The 14,388-nt window shown below is 48.9% G+C and overlaps 1 protein-coding gene across 2 annotated transcripts in view; it reads left to right on the top strand.

Moving 5' to 3' along the window:
* The first annotated feature begins 55 nt into the window (after positions 1–55).
* Positions 56–14,388, top strand: part of MAP3K14 (mitogen-activated protein kinase kinase kinase 14) — a 44,203-nt gene continuing 29,870 nt past the window's right edge. For both annotated transcript variants that reach the window (XM_029926977.1, XM_029926976.1), the window contains exon 1: positions 56–156. The gene's annotated coding sequence lies outside the window, so the exon portion shown is untranslated. The remainder of the gene's footprint in view (positions 157–14,388) is intronic.

Below are 14,388 nucleotides of genomic sequence, written 5' to 3'. Positions count from 1 at the left end.
GTGGCGGGGGGCGGGGCCCGAGGCCGAGGCGGGGCGACCGTGAGGCCGGGGCGGGGCGACGGTAGGCCCGGAGCACAGCGGTCGGCGGCCGGCGGCGGGAGATCGCGGGCGAGGGGAGCGCGATACTCGCTGGTTGGGGAGATCGGCGCTCAGCCGGTAGGTGACTGGGCGGGATCCCGGGGCCCCGAGCGGGGCGCCGAGAGAACGGCGGGCAAGAGTCGCCCCACAGCCTGGGGCCGGGCCGCGACCTGGCCCGCCGCCCGGAAAGGTGGGGGTCCGCGGCACGGACGGTAGGATCCACTCGTGCGCTGGTCCTCGGCGGCCGGCCGCCGGCGCTCGCTTCGCACCACGCTGCCAGGGCCACGGTCGCACGCCGCACTCGTCTCGCACCCCCGCAAGCCGCACGCGCGCCGAGAGCGCGCGTAGGGGCACCCTGCTTCCCCTTCCCCAACACCCCCATTCCCCGGCGCTCAGCCTCCCCTGCCGCCAAGCCCGCCCCTCCTGCTCCTCTCACAGAGTGTCCCCAGGGTGAGGGCTCGCCTCGGTGGGGACGGAAGGTGGGATGCACGCACAAGCGCTTCGGGTCTGTGCGTCCACCTACCTGCTCTGGCAGTGAAACCCTCGGCCTTGCCTTGGGCATTTCTCGGGTCACACCCCGAAGCGGGGAGGAGGAGAGCCTGCGCTCGGCACCGTGCGGGGCCGTGCTGGCCGCTCTCCGCATCCTTCCTCACCCTGACCCTTCTGTAACTCTTTTGTCCGCTACTCTCAGGATTTCATCCGGAACCGTATAATATTCCCATCTTGGAAGCCCACCAGGCACCAGGCAGATAGAGGCCACTTGTACAGGGCAATCTCACCCGCCCAGAAGCCGCCTTGGTGCTGGGCAACTTGAAAAGAAGTGCTTCCCTCCTAATCAGAGTTTAAAATGTTGCTTTCGGTCTTGACTGGTATACTGGGGAAGTCGTGTGGGGAGCAGAGAATGAGTGGAGGAAAGGTACAGAAATCAGTGGTGGAAGTAGCAGGATTATTTTTGTTAACTGGAGGCGGTGGACACCAGTGACTTAAGGAGGCTACTGCGAACGAAGTTAAATGAGAAGTGAGGCCCAGAGACAAAAGAGCAATCTGAAGTTCATTCCAGGAAAAATGTTGAAAACCCCTTAACTAGAAACATGGTCTCTGAAAGATTAGAGGGAGATAGTATCTTAACATTAGTGATGTGCTTTTTACTTAGTATCTTCATACCTGTAACCTCCTTTTTCCTTCAGACATCTGAGCGAAGACATAGATAGTATTGTCCTGTTTCATAGGTGAGGCACCTGGGGCGGGTGAGGGAGGGGGTAATATATATTTTGCCCAGTGCGGTCTAGCCAGGACTCACGGTGAGGAACCTGGGCCACTGGAGTCTTACCCGGATTCCTTCCCCTGGACCAGGACCAGGTTATGGGACTTGGTTGCAGGAAGAAGGGAGAAGTTTGGTGTGATATTTATGTCTTGCCGTGAGAGGATAGGTGCTTGGCTTACTTACCGTGTATTCGATTCACTCTTGGTGTTTTTTTAGTGATGTCAAAGTCAGTTCCTTGGGTGCAGTGATGCCAGACCTCTCACTGACACCTTGAAGACATCCTCATTTATTCTGAAGGGCGTGGTGAACTTCTCAGAAGGTCTCAAAATAAAAGTAATAGTCTCTTTAATTTTAGAAATAACGTACCCAGGTGTATGTTCCAACGCTTTTGCAAAATCAGACAGCAATAAAGCTGGCAGCCTTTAGATCATCTTCTGACTGTCTTCAGAGTATAAGGAGCAGTTCCAAAGGGGGTTTTTTGCCCCTGGTATTGTCTGTTAGTGTTTGTGGGAGCGGCACCACAGACAGAGACCCTGCCAAATGAGTTTTCATCTATTAAACAAAAATGTCTGGTTGGCCGTTTCGCCTCAACAGATGGAGGTTTGGTTCCTCATTTTGGTTCTCCTGTTGAACACTGACTCCTTTGTGATCTTCTTGGAGTGTTTATATATCATTTAATGTTGAGAAGCAAGCTTGCCCTGATTGGTTGTCCAACTCCGGGCAACTTGTGATTTTTTTGGGGGGGCGGGGGGGTTCCTGATAACAGTTCATCCTGGCCAAGGTCTGGGGAGAGATCCGTAGAGAGGGGAAAGGCATAGCTTCGTACAGCGTTGTTTTCTTCATTGTTGGCCCCCTCCTGAGAGGGTTCTGGAATTTTGGCCTGTGAAGTCACTTTTAATTTCCTATTTTTTTTCCTGTCTCTGTGGACAGCACATGAGGTTTTCTAACAGGTCTGCCGACCTTGAGGAAGAGTGACAGATTCACATCGCTGGGCTTGGCAGATGTGCTTTTCTGGGAGGAATAGTTAAGAAATCATGGAACCAGATTCAGTCCTAAATGAAAAGTAGAAGTCGGCTTGAGACTCACACAGGCAGCATGTTTGCACCAAAGGCTTCCATCATCTCAGAGCTGTGTGTGTGTGTTTTTTTTTCCTGGCAAAAGGTTAACATGCAACTAAAATTCTGCTTTCATGATTAATAAGTCACTACCGCAGTTGTGTCTGATGCTTCCTGTTTGCCCCATTTTAGTATTTCAGTTAAACTGGAAACATCTGAGCATTATGGGCACTTTTGATGGTACTGGTGTGAAGTTGGTGGGAAGGGAGACAATTCCATGCAGCAGCTTTGGGGAACTCTAAGAATAAGCCAGGCCCTCTGGCCTTTGCACACCAGGGCGCGGTGGGAAAGGAGTGGATTGTGGGGAGGGGGGGACCTTAGAAGTGCTGTACGTGTGAAGGCTTATGCATTTACTTGGCGGTGCTGACTGAAATGTTGAAAGCAGTAGATTAGAAATAGAAGGCTAAACATAGGACAGATTGCATAGTAGACCATTTCAGTCAGTTGAGTGAGACATCAAAGGACGTTGGTCATTCGTTTGGGGCTTGTCCCACACACCTGAATGGCACTACGGAGAAAAGCCATCTTCCCTTCCGTGGCCTGCGTGCCCTTCTTTGTGTTCTAGCTTTAAAGGATCCTCTTTCTGGCTTGCTGTTTTATGGCCTTCAATCACTTAACCTCCTGATATAAACCCCTTAAAAGTATATGGCCTCGGGAATAATGGTACGTTGTAGCCATTTTTTTATACTTTTTTATACTTCTACTTTATAAAGAAAGGCAGGGCCAAAGATCAGGAGAGGGAAGCCTGGTAAGGAGAAATAAAGCAGACAAGATTACTCAGGAGAGCATGGTAATGCCCAGAAGCTAAACCCACATTTCTTCACATCCATTTCACTGCTTTTTCTACTAACTTACCCATGAAAGGATAAATTGGGGGGCTTTCCCCCCAAAATATGCCAATTTTGAATGCGACTAAGCCAGGGTAGCTGCTTTATTTATCTCTTTATGCTCACAAGTATTAACAATAATAAGCGTTGTTAACAATGATCGACTGGTTTTCATGATTACTTATTACTAAACGGCTGGGAGGTGAATTGCACATTCTCTGGACGAGTCTTCGTTTTACAAATGCAGAAATTAAGGCCCAGTGGTCAGGTGGTTTGGCCAGAGCAATAGAGCAAGTCTGTGGTGTCTCCAATGTCAAGTGTGGGGGTTTTAGGCTGTCAAGTCAGACAGACCTGGGTCAGGTCCAGGTCTGCCACTGTCTGCCCATGTGACTCAGGCAAATCACTTCGCTTCTCTAAGCATTGAGTGCCTCATCTATAAATGGGGTCAGAAGTACTTCATGGGGTTGTTTTGAGTAGAAAATGAGCATATATGTAAAGTGCTAAGCTCCGTGCCTGGCACGTAATAAGCCACAGAACACGAAGGCTGTAAATGGTGGTGGTGGTGGTGGCAGCAGAAGTAGTAGTAGTAATAGCAGGAATAGTAGTTGCCTTTTTTTCTGGAAGATGATGTCAGGAAGGGTCAGACTGCCTGACAGGGCAGAGTCATTTTCTCTGCAGGACCTCCGGGGGGGATGTTTCTTCTGTGTAGAGGTTTTAGCTAAATACTGTCTTCACCGTCCGCCAGAGGAGCCTACAGAGGCCCAGGCTCTGCCCCATCAGAGCGGGTGGTCCTAGACCTAGGGCACCCTCGGCCCTCCCAGGACTCTGAAGCAGGAGCAGGGCTGGGCCTTTCTTTCTAGACTCCATTGTGTCCCCCATATTGTGCATGGCTCCCAGCCTTCACTCTGGAGATGAAAAATAGGAAAATACGGAATAGAGTATAAGTCAGCAAGGACTTGTTCTTTGCTTGAGGGACTCAAAGGGAAATTTTGGTTCTGTGGGGTAAGGTTCTCACCGCTGCGTGACACCCCCAGGTCACCATCCTCTCCTCTTATAAATATGCCTTTGTCAGCTTATCGCTCGTCCGTGTCTGGGGGTCCTGAATCTAGGGACTTGCAGCTTTTCCTTTAAATCACCCAAGGAGGAAGGCGCTTGGGTTGGCTCAGTCGGTTAAGCGTCCGACTCTTGGTTTCAGCTCAGGTCATGATCTCACGGTTGGTGAGATCGAGCCCCGTGTCCGACTCTGCGCTGATGTCTCAGATCCTGCTTTGGATTCCCTCTCTCTCTCTCTCTCTCTCTCTCTCTCTCTCTCTGTCTCTCTCTCTCTCTCTCTGTCTCTCTCTCTCTCTCCCTCCCTTCCCCTCTTTGTCTTCTCTCTCCGCCTCAAAATAAATAAATATTTTAAAAATAATAGATCACCCAAGGGGAAAAACGTTTCACATTACATTTTAAATTCCTTTTTCCTCCTCTTGATACAAAACAGAAATATAGGCTCCCACCAGCCTGACGTTCCCTTTAAATAACATTTTGTTTTCTCTTGGGGAAGCTGTCTTCATGGCCAGAGTCATTTCTAAAGTGAACCTAGTTTTTAGAAAAAATAGATCACCGGATGTCAAGCCTCATGTGGAGCTCTGTTCAGATGAAAATGAAACCAGCAGGCTCAGAGTGGCAGCTCCACACTTGACTTCAGGCCGGAGGTGAGAGGCAGAGTGTCTGGACCCGGCTCACTAACTAGTCGGCCCCACAGAGCGCATTTGATAGGTGCCTTAGTCATTTTCCAGGCAGCTTTGCTTAGGTGAGCAGAGCACTTTCTCTAGAAGGTGAGTCACCCGTGCAGGGGTGTAGGTGACAGGCAACTTATTCCCCAGCACAGTCGCAGAGGAAGTCTTGATCTGACCTTGTCAGGAAGTCTTCTGCCAGGGGGCACCTGGCTGGCTCAGTTGGAAGAGCGTGCAACTCTCTATCTTGGGGTCATGAGTTCGAGCCCCTTGTTGGGTGTAGAGATTACTAAAAAGAAATAAGTACACTTTAAATAAGAATAAGAGGCAGCTCTCTGCCAAAGTCACTTTTAGTTCAGCAGCAGGGCTTTGGAGGCAGGCGTTGGAGCCAAGGCTTGCCAACCGATGGATGGATGACCCCCTGGCTGGGGGTCATGTGCACAAGGCACAGAGTCCAGATCAGCAGAGTCACTGCACTCCTGAGTCCCGCCACCTTGAGGGTGGAAAATGGCCCGTTTCCAGTGACAGTCAGCAAACCAGCCGGAGGGGAGCTTTGGCTCCAGGGAGCTGGGAAACCCCTTGGCAAAGAGCAGAGATGCAAACCATACTTTGGTGTGAAAGACCTTTCGGGGAACCTTTTCTACCTGTCTCTCTTTGTGCCCCCTGAGTGGGAAGGCTCTAAAAAACTGCGCTGTTGAGAAGGCTAGATTCAGCCCTGGGCTTCAGAAAACTGTCATTCTCACCCCACCCCTGCCATTCCAGGTGTCTACACTTCCAGGGCGGGTGTTTGGACTCAGAAAGAAGCAGCAGAGGAGTTCTGAGGCATCCCTGCCATCCAGTTTTGGGTTGCTCTTGCTTCTACTCGGCCTCTTACGACCAAGGCCATGACCAGGTGTCCATCAAGACAGAGTTTGTTCAGACTGTCTGTTCTAGACCAGTGTGGTTGGTGTTGAGCTTGGATGATGACCGGGGACATCTGTAGGCAATGTCCATGGTTAGCCACAGAGTGGGCTTGACTTTACTGAAGCCTTCGGTGGGAGTGGGGGGGGGCTAGCCTTACCTTGCACGTGGTCGCAGACTCCGCCTCAGCCCCATAGACACACCCCGTCTGTCTGAACCAGCCAACCATCATTTCAGGCAGGCATGGCTAAGTGACCTTTAGGCCTTAACCACTGTGTCAAGAAAAAACTATTAGAATTACAGCCTAGAAGTGATCATTATCATATACCTTCTCTCCAATTTTTTATTTAAAAAAATTTTTTTAATTTTTATTTATTTATTTAGAGAGCAAACAACTGGGGGAGAGACAGAGAGAGAACTCCAAGCAGGCTCCATGATGTCAGCACAGAGCCTGATGCGGGGCTCAAACCCATAAACTGTGAAATCATGATTCGAGCTGAAACCAAGCATCAGATGCTTAACTGACTGAGCCACCCAGGCGCCCCTCCCCTATTTTTCTTAAAGTGTATTTATTTTTGACAGAGAGAAAGGATGGAAGCAGGGGAGGGGCAGAGAGAGAGCATTCCAAGCGGGCTCTGCACTGTGAGCGCAGAGCCCGACGCGGGGCTCCAACTCACGAACCGGGAGATCGTGACCTGAGCTGAAACCAGGAGTCGGACGCTGAGCCGACTGAGCCACCCAGGCACCCCACCTTCTCACCTGTTTTACAAAAGAGACAGCGGTGGCCCAAGGAAGCGTAGTTGCCTAAGGCCACGCAGTATCTGAACTAAAATCCAGGCTCTTTTCACGACGCTATGCGGCTGCCACAGAGCAGAGGAACTGCTCACAGGGTAGGAACTGTGCTTTTTCACTAGTTCCTCCTTTATTCCCCCACCTTGACTTTCTGCAAGCTCTGCCAGACCTGGGAAGGGTGGAGGCAGAGCAGCAGCTGCTGTGGGTCTGAGAAAAAGTCAACAGAAAGCTATTCATTTGATACTCTCTTATACCATGAAGTTTGTGTAACCAAAAGGAGGTCAAGGTTGATAAAAATACAAGTCTGGGCAGGGTTACCTGGAAGTCTCAAAGGTTGCTTGCACCTTTAGGGCACCTTCCTACCTCCTCAAGCAGTAATCTTACCCAAAGTGGGTGTTCAGTTACTCTTAAGGATGGATTGCGAGGGTACAAAGCCACCGGGCACCAGGAAGCTCTTCTGTATCTTTCCGCTCTGAGGAAGAGACAGGTTGCCCGTGGCACGCAGGTGGCCGGGAAAGCCAGAGCAGTCGAATGTCATGCCAACTGGATGCATTCGGCGACTCAGCGAAGACGCTCTTCCTCATGGGCAGAGCATGATTCAGATCAGGATGGCGGACCCTGTAAGTGCAGAGAGCCATTGTGTCTGCAATTAACCACCCACCAGCTGCTCTCATTGATGTTTCCTTTTACGGGGCTGGAACTTGCCAGTACTCCTAGGTCTGCTGGTCAATACCAGGGATGATTGGGAGGTCAGGAAGAAAGGGGGCTATAGCCCACCTCAAATGAAGATGTCATTGCCATTTAAGATTAGAAATGGACTCTTTTGGCCCAAGAAGTGAGCTGGATAAACCAGGCTCCGTGAGTCCCTGCTCGATGGTCCCACGTGGCAAATGCTATACTTGAGAGGCAGGAGTAGCTTTCCAGAGATAAATGTAAAAGGCAGAGAGAGACTTGTGTAGGGACTCCCTCCCAGCGATCATATATGTACACATCGGAGCCCAGAGGGACACTATCCAGTTCAGAAGGGTCACCTTCTCAAAGAATTGGAAATCACTGGGTCTCAAGGTCAGCATTTAGGAAGGGGACAAAGGTGGCTCAGGGCCCAGCTTGCATGACACCTTCTTGTGCCCTGGTATAGTCAGAATATGGGCACTATGATGGGGCGTCTGGGTGGCTCAGTCTGTTAAGCATCTGACTTCGGTTCAGGTCATGATCTCACAGTTTGTCGGTTCAAGCCCCACTTCGGGCTCTGTGCTGACAGCTCAGAGCCTGGAGCCTGCTTTGGATTCTACATCTCTCTCTCTCTCTGCCTCCCCCCACTTGCGCTCTGTCTCTCAAAAATAAATAAACATTTTTAAAAAATGAAAAGAAAGAAGAAAGAATGTAGGCACCATGCTGTGACCCCTGGTACAGGAAGGTGGCTCTGCCCCTTCCCGCTCACCAAATGAATGGCCAGTCTGGATGCCCAGACACCAGGCCACCAGGCTCTTAGAGCCAAGGTACCAGGTTATTCTTCAGGAGCGCCTCAGTCCCCCTTTTGGTGACTGCTTGCCAAGAATGTAGGCTCTGGCAGGTGCTAGAATATGGAAACGAGGGTAACTGAGGTGCTGCCCTTGAGGAACTCACTGTGGTGGGGTGGGGTGGGGGGAGGAGACACATTGTAGGTGCTAAGTCATGAACCACGGCTGTGGAGGCTGGAGAGGAGCCAGGAAGGCATGGCGGCCCTCCGTGTCCAGTGGTGCCCGGCGCTGGCACACACACAGCCCCTCGGAGGCGAGGAGCGCCGCCTCCCGTTCTGCAGGCGTCTGGATGGGAACACCCTCAGCACTTCTCGATGTGGGCTCTTGTACCACTTGTCGGCTTGGAGAAGGGGCTTAAGAACAATCTGGAGACCTTAGCACTGTGGGGGAAAGGAGCATAGTTGTAGAGGCGAAGGCGGTCAGGAAAAATGTGTGCTTGCACATGGTTCAGAGCAGAAGGAGACAGCACATAGCCAGTTGTTAAAGACATGGCTGAATTACCCCGGCCTTCCAGGCTGGAATAGAGAAGGCAGTGACAGAGTGACAAGTCCCATTGTTGTCCCAGTGCATGGGGCCACTCTGACACAGGTTCCGAGGCAGATGATTCAAAGCCTGACCCATGACAGTGCTTCTTAATAACCAAGTTCAGCATTTCAGAAAAGCCTTTCCAGGGTTGCGATGGTGAAAGCCCCATGAGGGCAAGGGCCTTGTCTGGCTTGGTCCCCATGGCATCCGTGGGCCAGCACAGCACCTGGAGAATGGGAACCACTGAAGTATCTGTGGTCAAGTGAAAGTATAAAAGTAGCATCCATATTCCTCCTTCTGGGCCCTGATGGCCTGAAAGAGGCTGAGAGAGCCACAGCCTATTCACAGTTTCCCCTCCTTTACCAACGATTACTCTGAGAGCCTCTGGAATATTCCCTGTTGTACCACAGGTCTCAAGCCTTTCTTCCCTTCCCAGAGGAGGGCAAGAAGGTTACCCTGTATTATAAAGGGACAGGTCAAAGTTGCCTTTGCTGCTCACGTCCTCAAGTTGTGACTCAGGCCATTCTGCCAAAGGGTACGGTATGGCAGCGTCTGAAATGAAGCCATGGGCAGGGTCCCGGTGCCACTGTGCTTCCTTCCATTTACCCCACGTGCATTGGAAGTCTTCTGTGGAAAGCCAAGTGTTTGGGTTTCTTGTTTATTCTAAAGTTCCTCAAACTAGTTCCTCAATTTCAAAACCAGTCACCAGTGACTACAACGAACTTGGAGCCTCCTCCCTCAGAGGGAGGCTGAGCCTGTCTTTGTCTGCTCCGAATACAGGTGGACCCTGCTGGAAGCCAGTCCCACTCGGGAAAACCAGAGTTACAAACCCAGAGAGGACGGGAGTGGCTGTATTTCAGTGGGATTAACCGTAGCCCAGGGAACTGCTCCTTCCTCAGAATCCAAATCAAAAGGTTAAATAAGGAGATCTGTTTTCCACAACCAAATATTGCTTGTGATGATGACTTCAAGGCTTGGCAAGACCCAGAAGTGCATTTTGACTCATCAGAAGAAAGCTGATTGTGTTTGGTATGATTCTAGTGTCGGGGGCCCTGTAATCTTTGGAAATTGATCATGACCAAATGGCATATACACTGCAGCGCCGCTGAATCAAAACGTTTAAATACACAAAATACCCCCACAAAACGCAGTTGAAATTTTTTTTTACGTAACATACATTAAAAAGTCCTTGCAGGTTTAGTGTATAAAATGAGGCATGCAGACGATTGGGTTTTTTTTCCCCTTCAATACAACTCCCCTCCCCCAACATTCTCCGGAATACCAATTCCATAATTGTCCACATGGGTCAAAGGTGCCCCAGTAGCATCTTCTGTACCCTATTGGCTCTCTTCCTGCCGAGGATTCTACCGTTGAATTGGAAATGCCATTGTAACACTTTTCTCTTAAAGCTTACACAATGCTCTTTATCAAGGGCTTGGAGACAAAGTACTGACCATATGGATGAAGATAGTAGCTATTAAAAGAAAACAAACAACATAGGAAGGGCGCCTTGGTGGCTCATTGGGTTAAGCGTTTGACTCTTGAGTTTTTGGCTCAGGTCAGGACCCCTCATTGGGGCTTGCTTGAGATTCTCTTTCCTGCTCCCCCTTTTCAAGAAAACAACAGCAACAACAACAACCGAAGTAAAATGGCCTGGAGCCAGGTTTTCTAAAATGAATGGCTGGAGCACCTGGGTGGCTCAGTCTCTTGATCTTGGCTCAGGTCATGATCTCACAGTTCGTGGGTTCGGGCCCGGCATCTGGCTCTGTGCTGAGCGCAGAGCCTGTTTGGGATTCTCTCCCTCTCCTTCCCTCCCTCTCTCTCTCGCAAAATCAATAAACATTAAAAAGCATAAAGTGAATAGCACATTTGAACTTTGCCATAGAATTGGTCCTTGTGACGGGCCGAGATGTATCAGCTGCTACCTGTGCTGGGCTCGAGAACACAGGCCTGCCACATGTCTAGCGTGGCGGCGTCTTCACTCCCCGCCACCATTTCAAGTTGCTTTTTTCCAGAACATCAGCCGGCTGCATTTATATTCCCTAACTGAGATGCTTCCTCCTGGGTCAGTCCCTGGGTTTCTCACTAACAGACCTCTGGCTTGTGGCCGCTTCTATATTTGGGTCTCAATTCTTAAGGCTTAGATCATTTGAAAATAGAGCGTCATGGTTAAGAGTATGTACTTTGACATAAGAGGGCTGCGTACAAATGCCACTTCCACTTGCTTGTGGAGTAGCCTTACGCTAATTTCTTGACTCCCTGAGCCTCAGTGTCTTCCCGCATATAAAGGGGACAATATTAATGCCTTGCTCACAGTGTTACTGTGAGGGTACAAGAAACAATGCATGCATTACCTACTAGGTAGCAAGCAGTAATAACTGCCAGTATTATGTTTATTATTATTGACAGCCAGCATTGTAATTAAACCATGTAATTAACATGTATAACACTTAAAGATGTCCACAGGACAGCTAATTACAACGTGAGCTGCCGAGGGTATTCTGGGTCCTGGGTTTGTTCCACGCCGAGAGCAGCTCTTTCTGCATCCATGCAGAGCTGAGGCACTCCCAGCAGAGAAAGAAGCTGGAAGGCAAGTGCATAATGCACTTCAAAGAACATCCCCCTGGTAGGTTAGCCTTTTCTGGCTAATGGCTTCTGCTCTTGTGGTCTTGGGATTCTCACCTCCTCCCTTGACAGCATCTGTTCCAGACCTTCCTCCTGATACTAAGGCTGCTGGCTAGAGGCTTTGCGAGGTCGATTCCAGAGGTCTGCAGAGACCAGGACTTCCAGACAACTGGTACTTCCAGCCCCAGAAAGGACTGCTCATCTTGTAACAGGTTTTGCTAACGTTTATAGAACACCCACTGTATTCCAGACACAGAATTGGGCATTTAGAGATTGCTTCTTGCGTTTAATTGGCCTGTAAAATCCTGCTGTTTCAGTTTGAGTATCTCTGATTTACAGATGAGACATCTGAGTCTCAGAGTAAGTGATCTGCCCCTGGTCACACACCAGAGTGGTAGAGATCACAGTTCAAACTCAGATCTTTTGACTCCAAAGCCATCCTGTTATGTAGCTAAGATGGCCATCCTCAGGATTATTAAGTGATACCTTGGAATAAATGACCTCCAAAGGCCCTCTGATCCCAAGATCATTTTGTGATGGCTTTATCACTTATTTATCCATCCATCCATCCATTCTCACCAGCTAGATTATAAGCACCTTGAAGGCAAGGATAGCATCTTCCTAGTAAATAGCTGGTATAATGTTTGGGAACCAGCTGTCCTGGACTGATCAATGCTGCCTACTTTTCTAACACATAGAAATGAGAAGAGAGCAAGCCCACATGAAAAGGGTCACCCGGAAATTCCAGTCCCAGATATTTGCCTAGAATTAACCGGTACAAGTGCACAAAGAAGTGAATAAACAGTTGCGGGGGTGGAGGGCTTGTTTTGTTGTTTGTTTTGCAGTGTTATTGTAAGAGTGAAAAGTTGGGAGCAATGTGCAAGTCCATCCATAAGAGAGTAGGTGAAGATACGGAGGTATATTTATACCTTAGAATCTTATGAAGCTGTTAAAAAATGAGAGAGATCTACGTACACTGAAATGTAACAGTATCCATAATCTATTGTTAAGTGAAAGGTGTGACTTGTAGAATATTATGTATGTGGGGCCCCTGGGGGGCTCAGTCAGTTAAGCCGCCAGTTTCGGCTCAGGTCATGATCTCACAGTTCATGGGGCCGAGCCCCGCATCGGGCTCTGTGCTGACAGCTCCAGCAGCCTGGAGCCTGCTTCAGATTCTGTATCCCTCTCTCTCTTTCTCTGCCCTTCCCCCACTCATCCTGTGTCTCTCTCTGAAAAATTAATAAACATTTAAAAAAGTTAGAATATTATATATGTATAAGCCCGTGTTTCTTTTAAAACCATTCCCAAACTCTGTGCTTGCATATGAATGCTAATGGATCTAGAAGGATTTATACCAAATTTAAGGGTTTCTTACATTGTAGGGAGGTGGGAATGGGGCAAAGCTCCCGTCCTTCCTTCCTTCATTTCTTCCTTCCTTCTCTGTATACTTTATATGGTTGAAATTTTAAGGATTCCTTTTGTATTTGAAAACAAAATATAGATTAAAAGAAAAGAAACCGGGTCAGATATTACATCAGGAAGGCAGGTGAGATTAGCCAGAACAACATGCCTTCTTTGGGTTTCCCAGACTGAGACCACCCCTCAGGTCCTACCCTTGACATAAGCAGGGAAGGAGGGGCTGGTGCTTTCTCTCTGGCCCAGTTCTGCCGTGTGTCCCCTGGTCTGTGGGGCCACTTGGACGCACAAGTGTTTCTTGCATCCAGCACCAGCACAGCCTCAGCTACGCACACACTTGTCTTCGATGACTATAAATAAAACAGGGAAACGGGCCGTCAGAGCTGAGGACGGCTGGCAGGGCCATCTTTGAGTCCCTTCTACTTCTTGAGTCATAACCGATGAAACCCACAGTCCCCAGCGGGAAACAAGAAAGAGAGAGAAATGAAAACCAGAACTGGAGGACGGGCTTGCCCATCGCCAGTCTTCTGCGTTAGCAGCAGCGCTGCTGAGCTCACTGACCTACCACCGAGCACCAGCACGTGTTTACTAAGTCCCCCTCATGGGGGACAGACATGCGCCAGAATGCCCCCCAAATTCTTATCCCATACCGAGAGACCCTTTTCTGGTCACAGCTTGTTTTCATTATAAAAGGTAGTACTCCCCAGAGGACATCTCTAGGGGGATATACAGGAAACCACTAACTGGGATCCCCTCAGAGGGAAGGGGAAGGGTGAGAAGGACTTAACGCTTGCGCTGTATGTCCTTTCTGCATTTTTTTAATGACTTGGAAACATTATCTGTTAAAAAATGACAACAGAGGGCTGCCTGGGTGGCTCAGTCGGTTAAGCCTCTAACTCTTGGTTTCGGCTCCCCTGCTTGGGAGCGCCCTCTCTCTCTCTCTCTCTCTCTCTCTTTCTTTATTTCTGCCCCTCCCCCACTCACTCCGTCTCTCTCAAAATAAATAAATAAACTTTAAAAAAATTTTAGTTAAGAAAATGAAAACATAAAAATAATACATGATTGTTGGGGAAAAGTGGAAAAATTTTAAAAGTAAAAAAATATATATTTAAAGACCAAGAGAGACCGTAGCTGCATGTCTGGGCAAGGTGTCTGCATTTTCGTAAAGGTTGACGTAGGATACAGACACATGCTAGGTGGGATCCTACTTTAGATGTAATTCTGAATCCTTTCTCTTTTGGTACTGTGTCCCATCGGCATTTTTCCATATAGTTAAAAATTATTTGTAAGCATCATTAATGGTGTACCGTGATTTATTTAATAATTATCCTCCCCCATCATTAGACAACTTTGTTCCCATTTTACCGTTATAAAAAACACTGGCCATCTCTGATTATGCATCTTTTCCCATATTTCTGTTTGCCCCGTACCTGGCCTCGATTCTATGAGTTGGGCACATGAGAAATGGCTGTCTTCTCTTGGTATCCTGCTTTCTCATTTCCAGAGTTTTTCATCTGCATTATTTCATTTGATGAGTAAAGAGAGTGAGGGTGTGGGGTGCTTGGGTGACTCCATGGGTTAATCATCTGACTCCTGATTTCTGCTCAG

The sequence above is a fragment of the Suricata suricatta genome, chromosome 17, assembly GCF_006229205.1.
Source record: "Suricata suricatta isolate VVHF042 chromosome 17, meerkat_22Aug2017_6uvM2_HiC, whole genome shotgun sequence".
Taxonomy (NCBI): domain Eukaryota; kingdom Metazoa; phylum Chordata; class Mammalia; order Carnivora; family Herpestidae; genus Suricata; species Suricata suricatta.
The sequence above is the reverse complement of the archived record's forward strand: the minus strand, read 5'-3'. Positions and strand labels throughout refer to the sequence as shown.